A 21,232-nucleotide genomic window follows, 5' to 3' on the forward strand; every position below is an offset into this window, starting at 1 on the left:
TGTGTTTCCATCAAAAGCAGGTGGATTAGTGCATATTCCGTCAATCCACCTGGCAAAAAACAGCTAGAATTGAATAGATCAGAACCCCTTCCGATCTGTTCATGTCGAAAACTGCCATCTTTTCGGCAAGACGGCAGTTTCGACATGCATTGAATATGCACATCCCCTTGTATGCAAATGCGGGGATTCTCACAGCATAGGGAGGGGGGGGGGGCGGAAATTCGCTCGGGTGGTAGGCAGGCGGAATTTTACTGATCGCTAGGCAGCGAATATACAATGCTTATCAAGCAGGTCCAAAGTTATAGTACTTATGAAAGTACATAAAATCGTTTTTTTTTTTTTTTTATGAGCCACAGGAACGAATTCAAGGTGGAAACAGCCACTAATTCACAAATTTAGAAACCGTTTCTGCGAATGTAGATTCAGCTTTTCAAAAAGCTGAATCTGTATTGGTGAGTCCCTGATTAAAAAGACTGGAATTTAAGGCTCTGGATGATATTTCCAACTATCATAAATATTGGCCAGCATTGAATACCCCTATATTGTACAATCAAGTGTTGTATAATCACTGGATTTGCTGTGAAATAATATTGTGTCTTCCAGATTATACTTTCAACAGAGATGGATATTTGCTTCCAATGCTGGAAGACAAATAAATCCAATTAATTAGAGGGTTATCACCTTTATGTAGTAGTGCGGTCCGGATCAAGAAGCCGCTGCAAATTGCCAACACTAGACAAATCCTAATGTACTGTACCTGAATGTAATCTAGGTCCACACACTGGAAACTCCTGCAAACTATTGTTATCTGGTATTATATGAATAATAAACATACAGATATATTTTTTATTCTTGATTTGTGTTATTTTCTCTTCATGTTGTAGAGTCACACATATATAATGAAAGAAAAATGTTGTTGAGGGTCTATGTGGATTTAGCAAAATACTCAGAAAGCAGCCTATGTATGGGAATGCTACCAAAGTGTCCCCCCACCTAAAATAATAAATGTGATATGGAATCGTATAAAAAATTTAAAAATACGGGTGGTATAATTCCCTCCACCGGCGCTAGATGTACACAGGATACATCCCTGAGGGGCATATCCTAATCCCCATATCCGATTAAGGGTAACGTTACTGACACGCTCCACACATTAAGTTCTTCTTCTCTCTCTTTCCCCAACACCACACTCCCACGTGGGGGCCTGAAAAAAGAATGGAGAGAGGTTTCCAAATTAGTGTATAATTTAATTATAAAATTGAACAGCATAAAAATATAAGAATAAAATACAACATATAAAGTAACAAACTCCAGGTAGTAAACAGGTCAAAAGATGGACAATTTCCCTCTTGTTTGGAGGACTGGATACAAACAGCTCTCAGAAAATGCAATGGGTATCCAAAAGTTGGCATGTGTCCCGGTATCCCTCATCTGACTTCCCAGTTCTTTCAGGGTCCACCAGATGTGCTGCAAATTTCCCTGTTTTCCAACGCATTTCAACTTCCTTTGAGGTCTTTCTTAAGGAGAATGAGCTTTGAGAAAGACCTCAGAGGAGGTTGGATCACATTTTCTGCATTGGACAGAAGTGGTTCTTAGCTGCCGTCAAATTCTATGTTTCTATATAAAGAGAAGCAGGTTGACCACAGACAAGATGATCTTATCTATGATTCTGCCAATAGGATGGCTATGAATCTCAGCACAGGATTGAATAAAGCCTCCTAAGGGGTTAATGGTAATAGCAATATACAGTATACAATAACTGTCACACCTGTCTGGTACTCCTTCCCACTGAAACGGGATCTGAATCAGAGCTACCAACAGTCCATGTTTCCAGACCACCAGCACCGGTGTAGTCATTAGTAATTGTCATATTTTCAAATGTATGCTGCATTCATTCCTAACTGACACAATCTATGGATCCACTGGTGGCCTGGAAAACATGAACTGTTGGTAGATCTCGAGGACCAGTTTTCGCCTCCCCTGAACTAAGGTGAACATAATAGCTGTTTCTTTTTATTAAAAATGTGGGTTGCGTACCTGATCTCTCGATAAAGCAGGTTTAAATCCTCAAATAAAGGTATCTTTTTCTTTCCATTCATATATTCATGCAGGAATTTGAAGTCACATTTGAAGAATTTGTATTCATATAATGCAAGCCAAGTTTAAAATACTATGGTGTGAGGTAGGTGGTGTCCTGGGTGGTCCAGAGTGTGCTTACAAACAGATTGGGTACGGAGAGCTCTGATGTTATACACAATGGTCACGCCACAGGTCTTACCTTACTCTCTCTCTCCTGGTTAAAAATTTAGTACACTCCTTAAGCCAATATGTTTCACCACTTTTGGGACATCAGGTCCCTTGTTCAAGGTAAGGATATATAGTACACTGACTGGATTTTTATATTAACAAAATGGCTGGCTTCCGGTTCCGGGTGTTCGAACAGACTCCCAGTACATTAATCAAATCAAAGTAATAGAAGAATAATATAACAACAACTTTCTAGCTTCCCAAAATGACCCATTTGTCTCTTGGGCAATAACCATACAATGAGTCCCTCTATGAATGCCGTCTATTCATAGCCACCAATGCCTGGTACACGACCAGAAGTCTAGGGCGCGTTGCCAAAAGTATCCACCATGTGTCAGATCCCATAGGCGGACGGAAGTTTGGGCCTCATTATCAGAAGTCTCTGGGTGATGACATACAGATGGAGCCCCTCTCATTAAATGCCGGCGCTCGCCAGAGCGCCGGCAGTCCCTCGAGCGCTGGCTAAGAGGGACTCCATTAGACTGAGATGTGCTTCAGGGAGACGGGCAGGGTTAGGACAGGGAGACGGATGATGTCTCATCCCCCACTGGATGAGACATCATTACACCATGATCATAGGGGAAGGGGCAAGCACAGGGTGCAATGCTGCTCCATTACGGTGCTGAATGACGCGTGTTCTTGTTCTCAGATCCAAACTTGGTGGTTAGATTTGAACCATACTGAGCTTCTGCTCTCTAATAATAGATATAGATCATAACTGTAGATATGAGATAGAAGGATAGCTCAGCAGAGATAACAAGCTGTCCTCCCACTTGCGCTACAGCAATAATTACAACTATCCATAGAGCTAAGATTGACTTACATTCATGATTTACTTAACATGCTGTGGAAAAGAGTAATTTGAACATACTCTGCACACATAACCAAAGTATATGTTCCCTTTAAAATTTTAATGCTAAGTGATATGGGAATGGCATATCATTTAGAACTCAGGTTATTAGTTCACTACTCTGCTAATAGTTTACAACAGATATATTCAGATGGATAATGGATAATATTGATTAAATAACACACTGCCTGTAATCATAAGTCACTTGCACATTGAATAATGGATAGAATTATGTTTTCATTGCTTAGTTTCAGTAAAATCTCTCCTGTATAACCATTAGCAATCCCTAATTCCCCAAAGAGGAAGTAAATAAGAATACAAAGGAGAATATCCAAACGGATGGTTAATTGTTAGGTTGGGCCGATGGCTATATTTTGCTTGTGTTCCACACAAGTATATGGAGGAATTAATTAAACAAAAAATGACATTCTTACTGCAGATTATATATATGTATATTTAACTTCTTTAAAAACTCTCCTATTTAAGAAGTCTCCTACACCCATCATAATTTTCAATATTCTTCGGCACAGTATAGTATTTCAAATATTCTTCGCAAATTTGTTTGTGAAACTGACTTTGATAATATTGTACAAAAGATTCTGGCTGGGTCAATTTGAGTTTTATAACCGTTTTATTGTAGTTTATGTTATTAATAGAAATTTTGGATTATACAGGATTTCAAACAATAGACTATTGTCTAAATAGGATAAACTCATTTAAAGCTGTAGCTATCAACTTGGCTGCAATTAAAGCAGGAGAAACAACTATCACGTGGCGCACATATAAGAGTAAAAATTAAAAGAGAAAAGTGGCACAGGTTGTAAATAAGGGCTCACGCAAATATTGTTAAATACAGAATGTAAAAGCTCCAATCACTAACAGTAACTCCAAAGAGGTCCTCTGAATCCCAAAGATATGCCAGGCAGCTATCATTTCTAACATTGGGGTCTTCAGGCTGTGACGCTGCTAGCCAAAATCAATGCATGCAGTATAAGTTTACACACTTACAGTAGCTATTCTCATTTACTGTACTCCTTGTGAAACAATTTTGTGGCAGTTTTGATTATAATTTGAGGTATGAATTTTAAAGTAACCTTCGAAACAGGGATGACATTTAGTGCAAGTTGTATTTTGTGTAGTGGTTATTATAAAGTTCACTTTATTGTATAAAGATCACTAGAATGCTCGCTGTGCTATTTAAGGTTAACTTCATTTTTATGTTTTGTAAATTGGCTACTAAAATGTTTTCCATATTGTATAGAAAATATGAGACTACCCTATGTGTTGTATATATGTCACTAGAATGCTGCCTGTATCAAATATATGTCAGTATAATGATTTCTATGTTATACATTGTTCACTAGAATTATATGTGTTTATTTATTTATTTTATGTGTTGTATATTTGTAACTATAATGCTATCTTTGTTATATATTGGTAACAAGAATGATATATGTTTTAAATACAGATGAGCGGTTCGGATTCCGTGGACAGCGCCGCCCGAGCCCGTCACGAGCCACGCTCACGAGTTTCCGGCTTTGCTCGGAATCCCAAGCATGGCTGAACACCATAATCTCACATAATTCATGCGAGACGCCGAGTCTTTATAGGCTCGGCGTCTCGAGAATTCGGCACCATTTCTCCCCATGCTTCCCAAACAGCGCACAGCTCTGCAGTGTGTGTGTGTGTGTGTAGGGGGGGGGGGGGGGTTGTTTTGTAATGCCCTACTACGTACTACTTGTGTAAAGTTGTGCAGGGGGTTATTTGTACAGGGTGTTACTTGTGCAGTGGTTAAAAAACACAAAAATTACGTGATTTGGGCTTTTTTTTATTTAAAAAAAAAATAAATAAAAGCCTTTTACCGCAGCTTGACAAATCCAAATCCATATCTTCGAAGGTCACTAGTTCTGTACATTGTAGAATATGCTATTTTATGTCAGAATGATCTCTATTCTATGTAGGCCACTAGAATAGGTGCTGCATAGAGGACCAGTCAGATGTGGCTGGTAGACACTGGGTGAAATTTAATAGGATGAGAGATTCAGAAAGTGAGAGATTTGGTAAGAAATCTCTAGTTTTTTTAAAGCGGCAATCATTTACACTGCAAAATCAAACTTTTGCAGTGTCAATGATTGCTGCTTTAAAAAAACTGGAGATTTCTTACCAAATCTCTCAATTTCTGAATCTCTCATCCTAATACATTTCACCCACTGGCCCTTATTCAGATCTGATTGCAGTACAAATTTGTTTGGAAAATGGGTAAAACCATGTGCACTGGTTGGGGCAGATGTAACATATGCAGAGAGAGTTAAATTTGGGTGGGGTGTGTTGAAACTGAAGTCTAAATGGCAGTGTAAAAATAATGCAGCCAGTATTTATCCTGCACAGAAACAAAATAACTCACCCAAATCTAACTCTCTCTGCACATGTTACATCTGCCCCACCTGCAGTGCACATGATTTTGCCCATTTTGAGAATAAATTTATACTGCGATCAGATCTGAATAAAGGGCACTGTGTTTTAAAATGACTCTTTTACCTAATAATTCCTAACATTTTCACACCCACTTTTAGAATTGGATATAATGTTTAGTGCTGAGACTTTTGGTGCTTTCTGATAACATGTTACTATTACAGTTACTGTATGTGAACTATGGGTCATAATTAGTAAAGCAAATATTGTATCTGGAACAAACCATGGGCCTAATTCAAACCAGATCACAGGACAAATGGGCAAAATCATGGAGGTAATTCAGACCGGATCGTATCTCCGCGAATCAGTTAAGCCGCCACCCCGCTAGAGTGAGGACCTCTGACATCAGCTCTGGCCCGGTTTTATCACAGCTGCAGAGTAAGTCCTGCGATACTCAGCCACTTCACACACAGTGACAATCATTGGTTGGTGATTGCAAATAGATTAGCAGATGTTCACAAGGCTGCATTTCACTCTGCAGGGTGGCAGCTGATGATTGCAGAGCTCTTCTTTTTAGCAGACCTGCGAATAGGTCTGAATCAGGTCCATGGTTTTGCCCATTTTGAGAACAAATTTCACCTGTGATCAAGTCAAGTTTCTATGCAAGAGGAGCTAGTACATTTATATTGTTTCTCTGCAGGGTGAACATTGGCTGCATTTGCATGTAGTCCATAGATGTTAGACAAATTTATTTTGACACTGCAATTTAGATTACAGTTTGAACACATCCCACCCAATTCTAACTCTCTGCACATGTTACATCTGCCCCACCTGCAGTACAGCATGGCTTTGCCCTTTAGAGAAAGATTTTGCTATGCGATCCTAATAACCTTTTCACATTGCACAAATAACCTGGGTTTGACCCAGGTTAAAAGAAGGATTAATCCTGGATTTCTGTGCAGTGTGAAAGGGTAACACGGGTACCGTTCACATTATAGGGAGGCAGCATCAGATCCAAGTGCTGTCTCCTCCCCCACCCCCCACCCCCCGTGACTCGCCACTGCTTTGCCCCCTTTTTGACATCAGCGACCTGACTTATTGCCTTTGCATTTGTGATGTGAAAGGGGTATTACTGAATTACCCCCTTAGTCTTGTAATTAAAAGACTCATTCTCAGCAACATATCTGTATCTAGTCCTGCTCTAGTTCGGCTCCAGCTAATATTCCTGTTCCAGTTAATATCCCAGTTCCAGATTGGCTCCAGCTAATAATCTGGTTCTAGTTTGGCTCCAGCTAATATTCCAGTTTTAGTTCGGCTCCAGCTAATATTCCAGTTTTTGATAATATTCTAGTTCTAGACCAATTCCAGTTAATAGTCCGGTTTCAGTCCAGATCCAGCTAATATTTAATATCCACTCTGGCTCCAAATAATATTCCTGTTCTAGTCCGGTTCCAGTAAATATTCCAGTTCCATGTAATATTCTGGTTCAAGTCCAGTTTCAGCTAATATTTTGGCTCCAATCCATCTCAATCCACGGACAGTGGCATGGAGGAAAGCTTACACTCTGGCACGCACCTGGAAGTGAGAAGCACAACTCAGCATCGGAATTGGGTACGTTTTTGAACCTGGCAGGTCAGGGTGCCAGACTCCCAAAAAAAAAGACACTTGAGAAGAGTCCTAAGGAACTTTCACTGTACTAATTAACACATATTGTATACATTTAATGAGACATTAACATTGAACCATTTAACTCTATGTACAAACAAAATGGTGGAGGACTATTCTATGTTACCTACCTCAGGTAGTTAACTCTTTTCATATCAAGATCATGTCATCCACTCTCTGTGGGATGCAAAGTCCATTTCAGAACAAAGGAATTCAGACTGATCAACTTTCTGACTTTCTTTTAGGATGAACAAGACATTCTCCATCCAAATGGACTCTTCATATATTGATATTGTGAGATTTACATGGGGAAATGGGCAAGAGGTGCCAGAAATAATTACAGCACATTCTACAAGGTTGGTGACAGATCATCTATGGAAGACAGCAGAGTGGCAACACTCAAAGACTCTAAATGGAAAGAAAAGTCAATTTATGTAGAGTGCTTCCAGGAGGTTTTTTTTCTTTTCTTGCCGCCGTTCCATTGGTTAAGGGTCTAACTTCTTTGTTATGGCTGCCTTTTAGTATTTTAAGGAAACACAACTAACACTAAGGAGTACATTTACTAAGATAGTGGTAGTATTCTACTTATTTAACACCTTCTAGAGCACAGGTTCTCAAACTTGGTCCTCAAGACCCCATACAGTGCATGTTTTTGTCACAAGTCAAATAATTAGCTCCACCTGTGGATCTTTTAAACTGTGTCCATGAGTAATGAATGCACCTTTGCACCTGCCGGGTGACCTGGAAAATGTGAACTGTGTGGGGTTTTGAGGACCAAGTTTTGAGAACCACTGTTCTAGATGATAAAAGATAGAATCTGATTGGTTGCTATGGGCAACATTTCATATGTAATAGAATAGTAATATTACATAGTAGATTAGTAATTTTACCCCAGATTTACCGCAGCAAATCTTCCCAAACATAAAATATAGTGCAAGCACCATTATCTCTGATTCAGTTTTTATTGTATCAGTTGGAGTGGTAAATTGGAAGCAGCACAGATAGATCTTAGTGTCTGGACCACTGTTTGGAGGTTATTCTGGTTGAAGTTTGCAGCGCTGCATGTCATTTTAAGCCCACTGCTCGCACAGGCCGCCGCCCCCTTCGCAGGGAGAATTTGCCCGCATGGCTGTGAATGGATGTATTGCATAAACATGAATTTGCAGCCTACAGGGCCAAACCCACATCATTCATTGGTCGCCGACCATAGAATGATGTGGAAGGTACATGAAAAAGTAAGACACTCTCAGGTGTCTTAGCCTTGCGTGTTTTCTGGAGGGGAACATGGTGGGCAGCTGACATCTGGTGATGTCAGCTGCCCGCCCCTGGCACGCGCGTCACTAGGCCATCACCATGGGAACGCCCAGCTATTCATGGGAACACCCATAAAACGCTGGGTGTTCCAATGGGCACGACTCCCCATTGCCCTCCCCACTGGTGGGTGTGAGCTCCCAGTGAACACTCTGTTCGCCATGGCCGCTCGCCATGCGCCTGAGCAGTAAGTTAAATTCGCAACGGTGTGCATGGAACAGAATAAGGTCCTTTATCTGAAGTTAGAAATATGCCAATAGTTGCACTTGTCTTTAAATAAGATAACCATGGATGTGTGTGACTCTTTTATTGTTACTATACATTTGCTGGGTAATAAACTAGTTTATGCCTTTGCAAGCCAGTGTCAGACTTTGTGATTTTTCTGTGTTCCATTTAAAACCCAAGATAGTTATAAGGCTGGAGGCTGTTAGGTGTAATAAATGGAACTTGTTTATTGAACATAGAAGAAAACAAGTATCTGATAGGGTACAATGAGCCTGATTCAGACAGGCTGTATACCCGCAGCCTATCGAGCAGGTAGGCGCCACCCGCTAGCACCAGAGCCAGATTTACATACAATATATGAGCCATTTGGGCATTAATGTATATACAGGTGCAGGACTATATACTGCTGCAACTTTGGCGAGATGTGCTTAAAAGATAGGCAGGAGCATGGCAGGAAAGAATGTGCCACACTTGCTTCACCCCACTCCACGTCACTGGTTTCTACAGTATGTTCATTTACATTATAGGTGGGTCTGAACAGTGGTGTAACTTCCAAGAGTACAGGGGGTGCAGCTGCTATGGGGCCTGAGCTGCTTCAATGGCTTGCTGCACCCATACACTGGTTGCCTCCAAAGCACCCCTTCACCCCCACCCACCCAATAGTATGACCCATCCCTATGAGGCTGCAGCTGCTCAGAGGGGTTAAGGGGGTCTAGGGAGGAGAAACGGAAGGGGTCCTAGCACCCAGCCTGCTCTGAGTTCCATGAATTGTAGGTATTATGGTGGTGGTGCTTAATGCAGGGAAGTGTCTGTCCCCATAAGGTACCTCTGCAGGGTCAGGTAGTGTTCTCACCCCATCCCTTTCTCTCTCGTCCTCTCTCTTCATCACACTTTATCTCTCTTGCTTCTTTCTCTCCTTTACTCTTCCTGACCCAAATCCTCTCTCTCTTCCTGATGCTCTCTCTCCCTGTTGCTGTCACTCTCTCGCTCTCTCTCTGTGGCCAAGGTGGTGAAGCCACAGCAACACCTGATCCTGTCTCTATTACTATACCCTGTTGGCTGTCACTTGCGCAGGTCTTAGACTTCACCACTGTTAATGCCGATGAATTATGACCAAAGAAACAATAAGTGAAAAGCGCAGGTTACGTATTATGTCCGCAACCTGCGTACCCTTTAAACCTAACTACGTGCGAACAAAGCGTAGCGCAGCGTAGCGTACCTTTTATTGTGTATTATACACCCAAGAACCAATACCTTAATAAGAGATCCCTTCGCAGTACTTTGTCTCTAATCTGCGAATATACCTTTAAGGACTGTGTCCGTAATATACCTTTATCGCTAAGTGCGAATAACAGACACCTTTAAGGACTGTGTCCGTAATATACCTTTATCGCTAAGTGCGAATAACAGACACAAACCACTGTATAGAAATAAGGAGGTAAGAACTCCGTAAAAGGTTGTATTTAAGTCCCTAATGGACAAAAGGGGGTTACAGGAATAGAAGATACAGGTATAACAGGTAATGCAATAGACTAACAATGAATACAATAATTAGACTCTACTAAGGGAAGAAAAACAGATACAGGATACAATCAGCCAACAATACAATAAGTATAAGTACCGTGAATGCAACCGTTACCGTCTCATCAAATATGCGAAGCGCAGTCCGGTCAGAGCTCGCTATCGTTCAGGATTGAACTATAGCCCGGTTGAAGGTCAGGGAAAGAAAGATGTGCCGAAGTGGCCGAGGCAGCCCTGGGTCTCCTATCTTTTAGGGTCAGAAAGGGGAGGTCAAAGGCCATTCCTATTGGTCAGAGATCGTATGTCAGGTCCGCTGTGATTGGGGGGTAAGATGATACACCTGGTTTGACTAGGTGCAGGGGAGTGAACTTTAGGAGTCCTTTGTTCGTTAGTATCGTCGGCAGGGATTGTAAACAGCTGTAGAAACCGGTTACATCTAGATTCCTTTGTTATATACTTTCAACCGAAACTGTCTTGGGAATATGGAATTATGTCCATAACTATCGGGCCGTGTCTATTGCGAAATATTCGCAATGACCGGAATACTACGCATAAGAAACGGAATGGAACGGTACTAAACATGATACAGACAGATGTATGCAGGGCTAACTAAGCTATGTGTGGCGTCTAAACCTTTAACTACATTTTACTTAGTGTCAGTATGTATTTATGAATTTATGTGTGATAGTATGGCTACTCTTCTGGTCCACTTTGTCACACAGAATCGGGTATGGAAACTTTATTAGCGCAACTCTGCGAACCAAAATGGCGGCCATACTATCCTAAAATGGCATCTGTGCAACTCGACTTCCACAGTCCACCCTTTAACAGTAAATATAAAACTGTTACAGTACAAAACATTTTACACGACAATACAGAAATTCATAATCCTAACAGAGAAATTGGGATCCATGAAATAAACATATAAGGGGAGTAAACCATCTGCTCTTGGCCGATCCAGGATCATGGATAAACGATGGGCCGCATTTATCGAACAATCTACTCAGGGTCACGAAGGATAATGTACAATTTTGGGATAAAAATAAAAACAGGGGTGGTTACACTATATACAATTGTTTTTTTCAGATATGGCATCCTTTGGTAGGTATTGTTTGTGACAACAGACCCTTGAACTCTTTGTTGTCTCTCTTTTTTGGTATGCTTTTAAGTATGATGGTATTATCACTATCAAACATCCGGTCCTGGGTAATGTGTCAAGTTTATAGATTCTACCTTGACCTAAACTGGGACGGGTAACACACTCTCAGAACTCTGTATCGTCCGTCCAATGCCTGGCAGCAGTGCGGCGGCGGTGTCCTTGATTTTGAAGATAAGAACGGATAGTGGGGGGGGGGGGAGACAAGAATAGGACCCACAACAATAGAGAAAACTGAGAAAGGAAAAAATTTTTGTTAATGATCCTTCCAACCTGTTACCAGTGGGGTGTGTCACAGTCCCTTTTGTAGCTTGTACAGGTTGCTTGACCTTAGCTGCTCTCCAGTCCTCCCGAAATGGTGCCTCTTAGCGATTTCTTTCTTTCGCCCTCGAGTGTAAGGACCTTCTGGCTTTCTGTTCCTTTGGCAGTAGGATGAACGTACCCGAATCTCTCTCTGCGACTTTGTTATTGAGGTAGTGCTGGTCAACAAGATTTGGGGTGGTTCTTTCCAAAGGTCTATCAAGCAACCTGTATATGGCAAAGCAGGGGAAACAACAACATCTCCTGGTTCATGGTTATGACAGTTCACAACAGGTGTCAACAAAGTCCTTTTGCTGCAGTTTTCCAGGTGTGGATACATCACTTGCATTTGTGGTCTAGGATCTCCTTGTGGGATTACCATAACCTGTGGCTGCCCGCCAAGCAATGTTTCGATGGGGACAAATGAGGTGGAGTTCTGAGAGTGATTCTACTACTATAAAAAGAGATTATGGGGTGTACCATCAGTCCCTAAAGGTTCACACATGACTTAAACCTTTCATATATATATACTTGCATACTCAAGGGTGCTTCTGGGCTGCCATATCTATACACACAAACGTCAACACATATATATATATATATATATATATATATATATAAAAAAAAAAAACTAGAATGCTTCTAGAGTGGACTGTACAAAGCCAATTTTGTATTACCTGCAGAGGATCCTGCTGGAGGAGGGATGTGGAGATGGCTCTGTGGGAACAGCCGTTGCAGTTTCTTTTCCCCAGACAAGTAAGGCATGATCCTGTCGTCTTACCTGTCTGTGGGCACACCAGTAATTTCGGACTAATTTTCCCCATACCTTCCCTGTCAAGACACGTCAGGCCATGGGCTATCTCTGTCCTGACAGTTTGGCATGTTCTCAGAGTCACTGGTTTTCCTTGTCCATCTTTCTATTCCTGTCCACATCCCTTCGGCTTCCAGACTGCTTCTCCTGCAGGGGACACAAATCTTGTATTTCTATGTGAATATACTGACATTTACAGGGGGAACACAAACATTATCCGCAGAGCGCATGGCTCACCCAGCTGCCTTGCCAGCATGTTCATTATCAAGTGACACTGAATCCTCATCGAAGATGTGGGCTTTACACTTGATAACAGCCACTCTGTCCGGCAGCTGTGTGACTGTCAGGAATCTTTTAAACTTACAACGCTTGCGCCACTGGAGTGCCAGCTACTGAAACAAAACATCTGAGGCGCCATAGGGCCTAAGATCTTCTGTATTACCCCAACAAACATACTTGGAGTCGGCATGAATATTGGCTGTTTTTTTCTCTCAGCCCGCAGTACTACTAATGAGACTGCTGTTGCTGAGTGAGACGTCCAATGGGTTCAGCCTCTACTATGCCTTTTCCATCTATTACGGTATAGCCAGTGTACAATTTTCCCCTCTCGGTGTTGTGGAAAGAACGAGGGAGAGAGAGGAAAAAAAAAATGAATTACCTCTTCCAATGGGTTGTTACCACCCTTTGGGGGCATGCTGCAAAGGTCTGATTCAAACATGTCATGCAATCATATTCGTCTCGGCTCCCACTAAATTCCACCATTCCAGCAACCTCAGCATCAATCCACCCTTTGTGCCTTGGCGGGCACACCTAGTAAGAGTGTTGCTGGGTTTACAATATTACCCATTTTACTGGTAGCATCAATGCAAGTTCCCATTTAGTGAACTTGGCTGATGAATATTTTTCACATGTTTAGGCAGAATTTTAGGAGTGTCCAGACTATATGAGGAGCATAAACAGTTAAAACACACCCCAACACCACATTCTCAGTTTTGTTTACCAGTAGTGCTATGGCAACTACACTGTGTAGACAAGTATGAAGTGCTCAAGTAATAGGGTTTAATTGCACACTGCAGTACGACATTGGTCAGGCTGGCATCACCAGGTTTCTTACGTCACTATATCTGTCGCCCCCTCAGCAGGTCTAATATTCTAAATCACATGGTCTCTTGTGTCAGTTTTACCCATGGCAAAAGGCTGTAATCAGGCCTGTTTCTTCTTCTTTACTATCCACATTTGTCTGTGAAGACATGGGTTTTGCGATTGTACCTATTTATATGTAAATGCGTTTTACAACCCTTTTCATTCTTTGTAGAAGGGGAATGCTTTGTGCATTACTTGGACTGCTTTTCACAAGATGGTGGCTGTGGTTGCCCTGGGTAACATTAGGAGCAATGCTTAAAGTTACTGGGACTTTGTTCAAGATTTACTGAAAAATATATATATTGACTACTCGCTTTATGGGGTACCGCATATTCACAATGGGTATTTCTCTGCTGGGAGTGCGACAGATCTTTCAAACTATTTTTCTATGATTTGTGGGTTTATGGTTACTAATGTGTCCCAGATTTCCCCCCCTCCCCCCCCCCTCTTGTTCAGGCGCAACCGCAATCCGTCCTGAGATACCTTATGTCCTGCCTCAGGAGGATACACCAGAAGTTGTCTATCGCCAACTGCTGGTGCTGTGGATGAGGAAAGGACATAACAATAGATCATTAACCCATTGTATTGGTATTTACCCATTTGTGGGCCGTAAGGACAGTGTGCGATCTTGCAAGACCCGGGGGAGGGGCTTGGTGGCTCTCTGAGGTTTCTGGAACAGAAGAGTAGGGGAAGGAGAAAAAAATTGGAAAAAGAGAGAGAGAAAAACTCAAAAAAGTAGAAAATTTTTATGACAGTAATGTGTACATTTATTTTCAACAGGAAATTTTTCTTTTATTTTTTATGACACCAGGATTTAGCACTATGGGGGAATTGGCTCTCAACTATTTGGTTCTTACCCTTTTCAACTCCTGTTCTGATTTGTAAGCCCTCCCTTTCTTTCTGTTTCCCAGTGTGGTTGTGACTATGGGCTGTGTCTAGGGGTATTTAGCTCAAAGTTCTCTTTTGGGAACCTTGTTATTTCACTGGGTATTTTTCCAGCTCAACCTCAGATTTCAAATGGTGAAGCTGTACTTTGGGGCGCTATACTTTCTGTTTTTAACAGGGTTTCTATTGAAGCTATGGTTGCCATTGATCCTGTGTCCTTCCCATCTTTAGTTCAAAGGGAACTCGGTATTTGTGCTGTAGTTTTTAGCTACCTTAGATGGATTTGACTCTATAACAGTGGAATACAACATTAGCCTCTGAGGACTGTCCAGCATATCTTGCACTTCTTGTGTAAGATTTCTAGGAGTGTCCAGAAATACCCCATCAGGGGTGCAATAGATGACACATCCCATTTTACATAGTAAATCTCTACCCAGGAGGTTAGTCGGGGCCGCTGCAGCCAACAGAAAAGAGTGTTTGGTATGCAGAGGCCCGCTTGTAACATCTGCTGGTTTCGTCAGTGGGTAATGCTGTATTTTTCCTGTTACCCCAATTGCTGCTACTAATTGCTTGGCACAACCTAGACCAGGAGGGAATGTTGTTAACGGGTTTGATACAAAAAAAACCTTTATATTTAAACTATTCCACTTACCCATATCTGAGGCTCCTCCCTCAGATATTGTCTTATGTTACCTGGATGTGGGGTGTATGTGTGTCCTACTCCCTGTTTGCATATATGTGTCATGCTTAGGGCGGCGTTGGCTATTAGGTGGGGCTATGGCTATGTGTTGAGACCTACCTGTCTTCTCCCATTGTGCCTCCCAGTTACTTACATATGTGTTATGTTTCCTATGGTTACTTACCCTGCAACGTCTGGCTATGTGTCCTTTGTTTCCACATTTGAAACATACCATTTGGTTTTGTCTTTCTGTCATAAATCGTTTGTCCAGATCAACAGCAGATTTCTTTAAAGTGTGTATTGACATCTGTCTGCAGTTGGGGTGAATGGTTTCTATGTTGGTTCTCAGATTTTCCCTAAGACCTTGTATCAGCACAGAGACAATCCCTCCCTTAAGATGTATGTTGTCCCTGGGGCTGGGGATACCAGAGTGTTTTGGCAACGCCTGTAAGGCACGGTTGAAATATCCGCTGGTGGACTCACCATCTTTCTGTGTGATGGTGAACCCTAGGGTATTTTCAACCATCGCTGGGAAATATACACCCAATTGTATATTTATTAGGCGTATATTTTCCTGGTTGCCCTGTTCAGTTAAAATCTTATCGCCCTCCACACCACTGTCTCGAATGAACTTCTGGACATCTATGTGTGAAGGGAGGCAAGCTCGCAACATGTATCGCCAATCCTTATTGGTGGGCTCATCTGAATTTCCTCGCTCCCTTACAAATTTCTGACACTTTGCCAGATCTTTGCTGGGATCAGGGAAATTTTTGATGATTGAATGACGTTCCAATCGTGTCCATGTATTGTGCATGTCACTATCCTTTACAGGCATTACCTCATCCCCGTCTCCCCGTCCACAAGGAGGTTCCACTGTGTGCAGAGGGTGGATCTGTATCCCCCCTGCACCATTGGACAACATCCCAGGAACAACTATCTCTGTGCTGTGTTGTGTGTACTTACCTGTGTCTAATACTATGCTGTTGGCATCAGCCGTCTCCTCCTCCTGTGCTGGAGCCCCAGCAGCGGGTTGAGCTTGTCCCTCAAGCATGTTAAGTGCATGGGAGACGGCCAGTGCCAACAGCTGCTCGTTTTCCTCTCGGGTTTCCTTATAAGGGGATAAGACAGGGTACAAGTTAGCAACGGATACATTATTACTCATGTCTTTCTTATGAGTCATTAACCCCTTCGGCACTTCCACACCACTAATAGCCGTCTTTCCAGGGCAGACTAGCTCCACTCGGTACTCGGATTCTACTTGGTCTTTCGTGGTGATGCAATGTCCCAACCGAGTCAGGGTACTAGTAAGAGGATAAGCTAACTAGACAACAAAGATAACCTAGGCTCTGCACATGAACATGGACTAGAATATGCAACCTAGCAGACAAGGACTGAACACAGGATTTGCGACCTTTACCATTATAATGTGAATCCGTTGCAATAAACCAAACAAGACCAAAGTATTGCGGATAGGTTTGCAACCTAACCGTCTAAGTGATACCGTCGCAAGGCTAGACCAATGCCTCTGGCATCTGCCGTGAGACAAACAAACAAGAAACATAAACACGACAAGTTAGCTTGAAATTAGGCCTGTGCCCTAGCCGCCTCCATGACTTTCTTAGGACAAGAGCTGTGGGTAGCCTGGCTAGATTTCATTACAACGGCAGATTGTAATGAAAGGTGCGACTTCCACCACAATGTGTGGGGAAGCCACTTGTACTCACAACACCTCTGGGCAGCAGCTGGTCACAGACAAGATCTCACACACTAGATGCAGTGGTTCTCTGACACACGCAGGATCTCACAGGACACCCGGCAGGTGTGCTTGCTGGAATACTCAGACTGGAGCAATCTAGGACACAGCTGCTGCACTGAGGTCCTAGATACACAGGCTGGAATAAGCTGAACTCTGGAATAATCTCAGACAGTAGTTTTCTAGGAACTCTGAGAATCTCGGGGAACATAGAAATCACCAGGAACAAGGAGTATACTAAGTGTATCACAGGAAAATAATAGGAGTAAACAGGAGTATAACCATATTGTAAGCTTGTGAGCAGGGCCCTCCTACCAGAGGCGTAACTAGAACTCGATGGGCCCCATAGCAACATCTTGAAAGGCCCCCCCTCCCATCTTTTGTCACTACAATGCCATTTATGGACAGGAGAGGGAGGAGCGAGCAGGAGAGACACTACTTGATAACAGCACAGGATGGGGGTGGAGGCACTGATGCACAGACGGATGAACAGGAGGGCAGGATGGGGCATAGACCAACAGACAAAAGAATGTGGGGGGTATAAACAGAGAGAATGAAGGGCCATACATGGGCGGGGTATAGTTGGACAGATGTGAGGGGCACAAATTAACAGTAGGAGCATAGATAGACGGATGGACAGGCAAGGGCATAGATGACAGGAGTGGAGTTTTATGGACAGACAGAGGGATGCAATGGGGGCAAAGATAGACAGAAGGGAAGGGCATAGATGGGAGGGGCAAAGATGGACATATGGGGAGGGGCAAAGACAGATGGAAGAACATAGATGCTTTCACCCCTTTTACAATATACACAGGTACTTATGTAGTATCTGGGCTGCCGATTTTTTGATTGTATGCCTTAAGTTAAGGCATACAATCAGATGCGATGCGATGCGATATCGCATCGCATCGCATACGATGCGATGCGATGCGATGCGATGACCCGATTTTTCCATAGGATTCAATGTTAAAATGGACTGAGTCCATTTTAACATGGAATTCAATGGGAAAAAGGGGTCCTTTTCATACCCCTACTATCCAAGTGGGCATGGAGTTGGATATAAACCTGTGGCGAGCGTAGCGAGCCACCGAGCCCGAAGCGTGGAGAGCGAAGCGAGCCCCGCGAGGGGACGGTATTCTGTGTCCCCTCGCGGGGCTCGCTACGCTCGCCACGCTTCGGGCTCGGTGGCTCGCTACGCTCGCCACAGGTTTATATCCAACTCCATGCCCACTTGGATAGTAGGGGTATGAAAAGGACCCCTTTTTCCCATTGAATTCCATGTTAAAATGGACTCAGTCCATTTTAACATTGAATCCTATGGAAAAATCGGGTCCATCGCATCGCATCGCATCGCATCGCATCGCATGCGATTTGGTCGGGTGCGATGCGATGCGATGGACCCGATTTCAAAATCGGCAGCCCAGTTACTACATAAGTACCTATACACATTATGCCAAATACAAACAACACCTCCCTCCACCTTCCCCCATGATATTAAATGATTATTAATCGAATTACATTTATTGTAACTCACATTTTTTGCTGGCAGTCCAGGCTGGTGCAGGCTGAGCCAGACACGATCATAAAAGCCGGTGACAGCCTGAGGCAGTGACCTCTCCTCCTCCAGCCACGGTTCCCGATCACTGGCTGGAGGAAGAGCATTGATGAGGCACCTGGGGAGGAGGAGTCCGGTACAATGCTGCCGCTGCTGCTCTGCTAGAGAGCAGCAGCAGCGGAAAATAGAGATGGTAAGCACTGCCCGCGCAAACAACCCACCTCAGCCACCTCCCTCCTTCCGCTTCCTTCCGTCGGATAATTGCTGGCTACGTAAACTACGTAAGTGGCTCTGGAGCCCTAAAAATACACAATGCTTAATATCCCCACTATCCATGTCATACCCCCAGAATCCACATCGGCATGGAGTTGATTTTATAAAGTGTGGCGAGCGCAGTGAGCCACCGAGCTGCGCTCGTCACACTTCGGGCTTGGTGGCTCACTGTACTCACCACACTTTATAAAATCAACTCCACGCCGACGTGGATACTGGGGGAATGACATGGATAATGGGGTTAAAATGGCTGGTCTATACTTACCCTCCTCTGGCCCGGGCACTGCGCCGATCCCCACTGACTCCCCGCTGACTCATGCTGGGATCCACGGTGACTCCCCGGCAGTCACTTTCAGTCCCCCTGCTCCGGCACTCACCATGGACACTGTACACAATTAGCGTAGTACCGCTGGGGAAGCAGGGAAACCATGTGATGCGCCGCCATCGGCACTACACTGAATTACACACAGCGTCCACCATGAGTGCCGGAGGAGGGGGACTGAATGTTGCTGCTGGGGAGTGACCGTCGCTGCCTCTGGGGAGTAACCGTCGCTGCCGCCGTGGAGTCATCGGGGATCGCCGCCCGGAGGAGGGTAAGTATAAACCACACCACCCTGCTCCCGGTGCTGCCTCCTGTATTATCACAGCGCCGGCTACGCTGACAACGTAGCTTAGCCTACGTAGCTTAGCCTACGTTTTCAGCCGGGCGCTGCGATAATACACAAGTACCAAATAAATAAATAACCAGCAGGCTTTATTGCTTGGAGCATACCTATATACCCAGTGGCTTAGGAGGCAGCCACACCCAAAGACTACGGTATACATGGAAACAAGGCAAGAGGGATCAGCCAAAACCCGGAGCACTGATCCGGTGAACACATAAAACCCACACAGAACATGAATAACAGTGGCTGCCGCGGTCGCCGCCCATAACAATATGGCTTGGAACATGTCTTGACAGTTTAGGTGATGCACTGCTATGTAGCGACGGCAAATTACCAGTCCAAATCAAATTACTTTCATATCAAGCCTGCTATGAATCTGAACTGTCAGTGGTTTCAGGGCCAAAAATTAAGAGGAGACAGCTGTGCATCACAATATATATACAGATGGAGCCGCGCTCATTTAACCCGGCGGCGTGCCACAGCTTTCCATCTCGGTGCTCCGTTTGAGCATCTCACATGCACATACGTCCCATTGCCGCATGTGGAGCGTGCGAGCGCCTCGCGCGGACTCGTGTCCAATTCTCAGTGAGCCTCAGCAAATGGCGCGCCGAGATGACATTTCCAGATAAGCGCGGCTCCAACTGTATATATATATATTTTTATTGAAGAAAGGGTAATGGAGTGTAGCCATTTGCGAGGACCAACACAATGGGATCGTAGCGTAGTGCTTCTTTACCTTTAAGGAAGTAAACGCCTATTACACTTATCCAGGGCTGGATTAAAAACCTATAGGGCCTAGAGTTTGAAATATTTAAGGGGCTATTATGAAAAGTGGAGGAGGTGAGGCCACTGCCATGTATGCCAGCTGGTGTCTCCCTAAGTAGATAAAAAACCCAAAATTGCATAAATGTGTAAAACAGAAACACAAGTTTATTACTTATGATTTGTGGACAGCCATGTGGCCAGCTGGTGTCTGTCTGGTGATCATCATGCTGCCATGACGATGTGCCTGTTATTATGTGGCGGTCTGGCGCTGTCCCATTGTTAATCTGGCATATCATGTATTACTAGAATTGATAAGGGTATATGACCCCTAACTTTTAAAAAGTGTCATGAATTTTACAGTTCAATGGAAGCAATTCAATTAAATGCAATGTGTATATGCATACATCTATAATGGCCAACAGTAACTAATCTTACTGCGAATAACTATGGTGGTGAGGTGAAATAAGCAATGTCGCTGACTCAATGTATCACATTTATGAGCGTTCTATGCTACCATCACAGTTCATTGAATTTCCCCTTGTGAAAATAAATATTTTTATTACTAAATATATTTTGCTTTTATAGTAAAAGAGATGAAATGCTGCCCTCTAGTGTCCACCAGACACTAAAACATATACTATACTTAAGGTATTGGTATTAAAGAAATAAATACTGTAATTGCCTTCCAAAACAAGTTATACTTCTGCTGAGCAAGGAATAAAGGGGACACTATTGCAGATGTATTAAGCTTTAAAAATAGACAAATGCGAGGGTAATAAACATCTGTCATTAAGCTGCTAACTGTCATGTTATAAGGCTGTGTTTGAAAAATGGCAGTAAGGAGCTGATAGATGGACATTTAACACTCTTTATTACCCTTGCGTTTATGTATTTTTAAGGCTTAATACATCTGCCCCTGTATTTCTATTTATTGGCATGTGGCTACAGGTAAATCT

At 43.2% G+C, this 21,232-nt stretch overlaps 1 protein-coding gene across 1 annotated transcript in view; it reads left to right on the forward strand.

Annotated features, from left to right (window-relative positions):
• The first annotated feature begins 7,516 nt into the window (after window positions 1-7,516).
• SLC38A11 (solute carrier family 38 member 11) overlaps window positions 7,517-21,232 on the forward strand; it is a 95,136-nt gene continuing 81,420 nt past the window's right edge. Inside the window, exon 1 of the mRNA XM_083152069.1 lies at window positions 7,517-7,590. The gene's annotated coding sequence lies outside the window, so the exon portion shown is untranslated. The remainder of the gene's footprint in view (window positions 7,591-21,232) is intronic.

The sequence above is a fragment of the Crinia signifera genome, chromosome 7 (assembly GCF_055691185.1).
Source record: "Crinia signifera chromosome 7, ASM5569118v1, whole genome shotgun sequence".
Classification (NCBI taxonomy): Eukaryota; Metazoa; Chordata; class Amphibia; order Anura; family Myobatrachidae; genus Crinia; species Crinia signifera.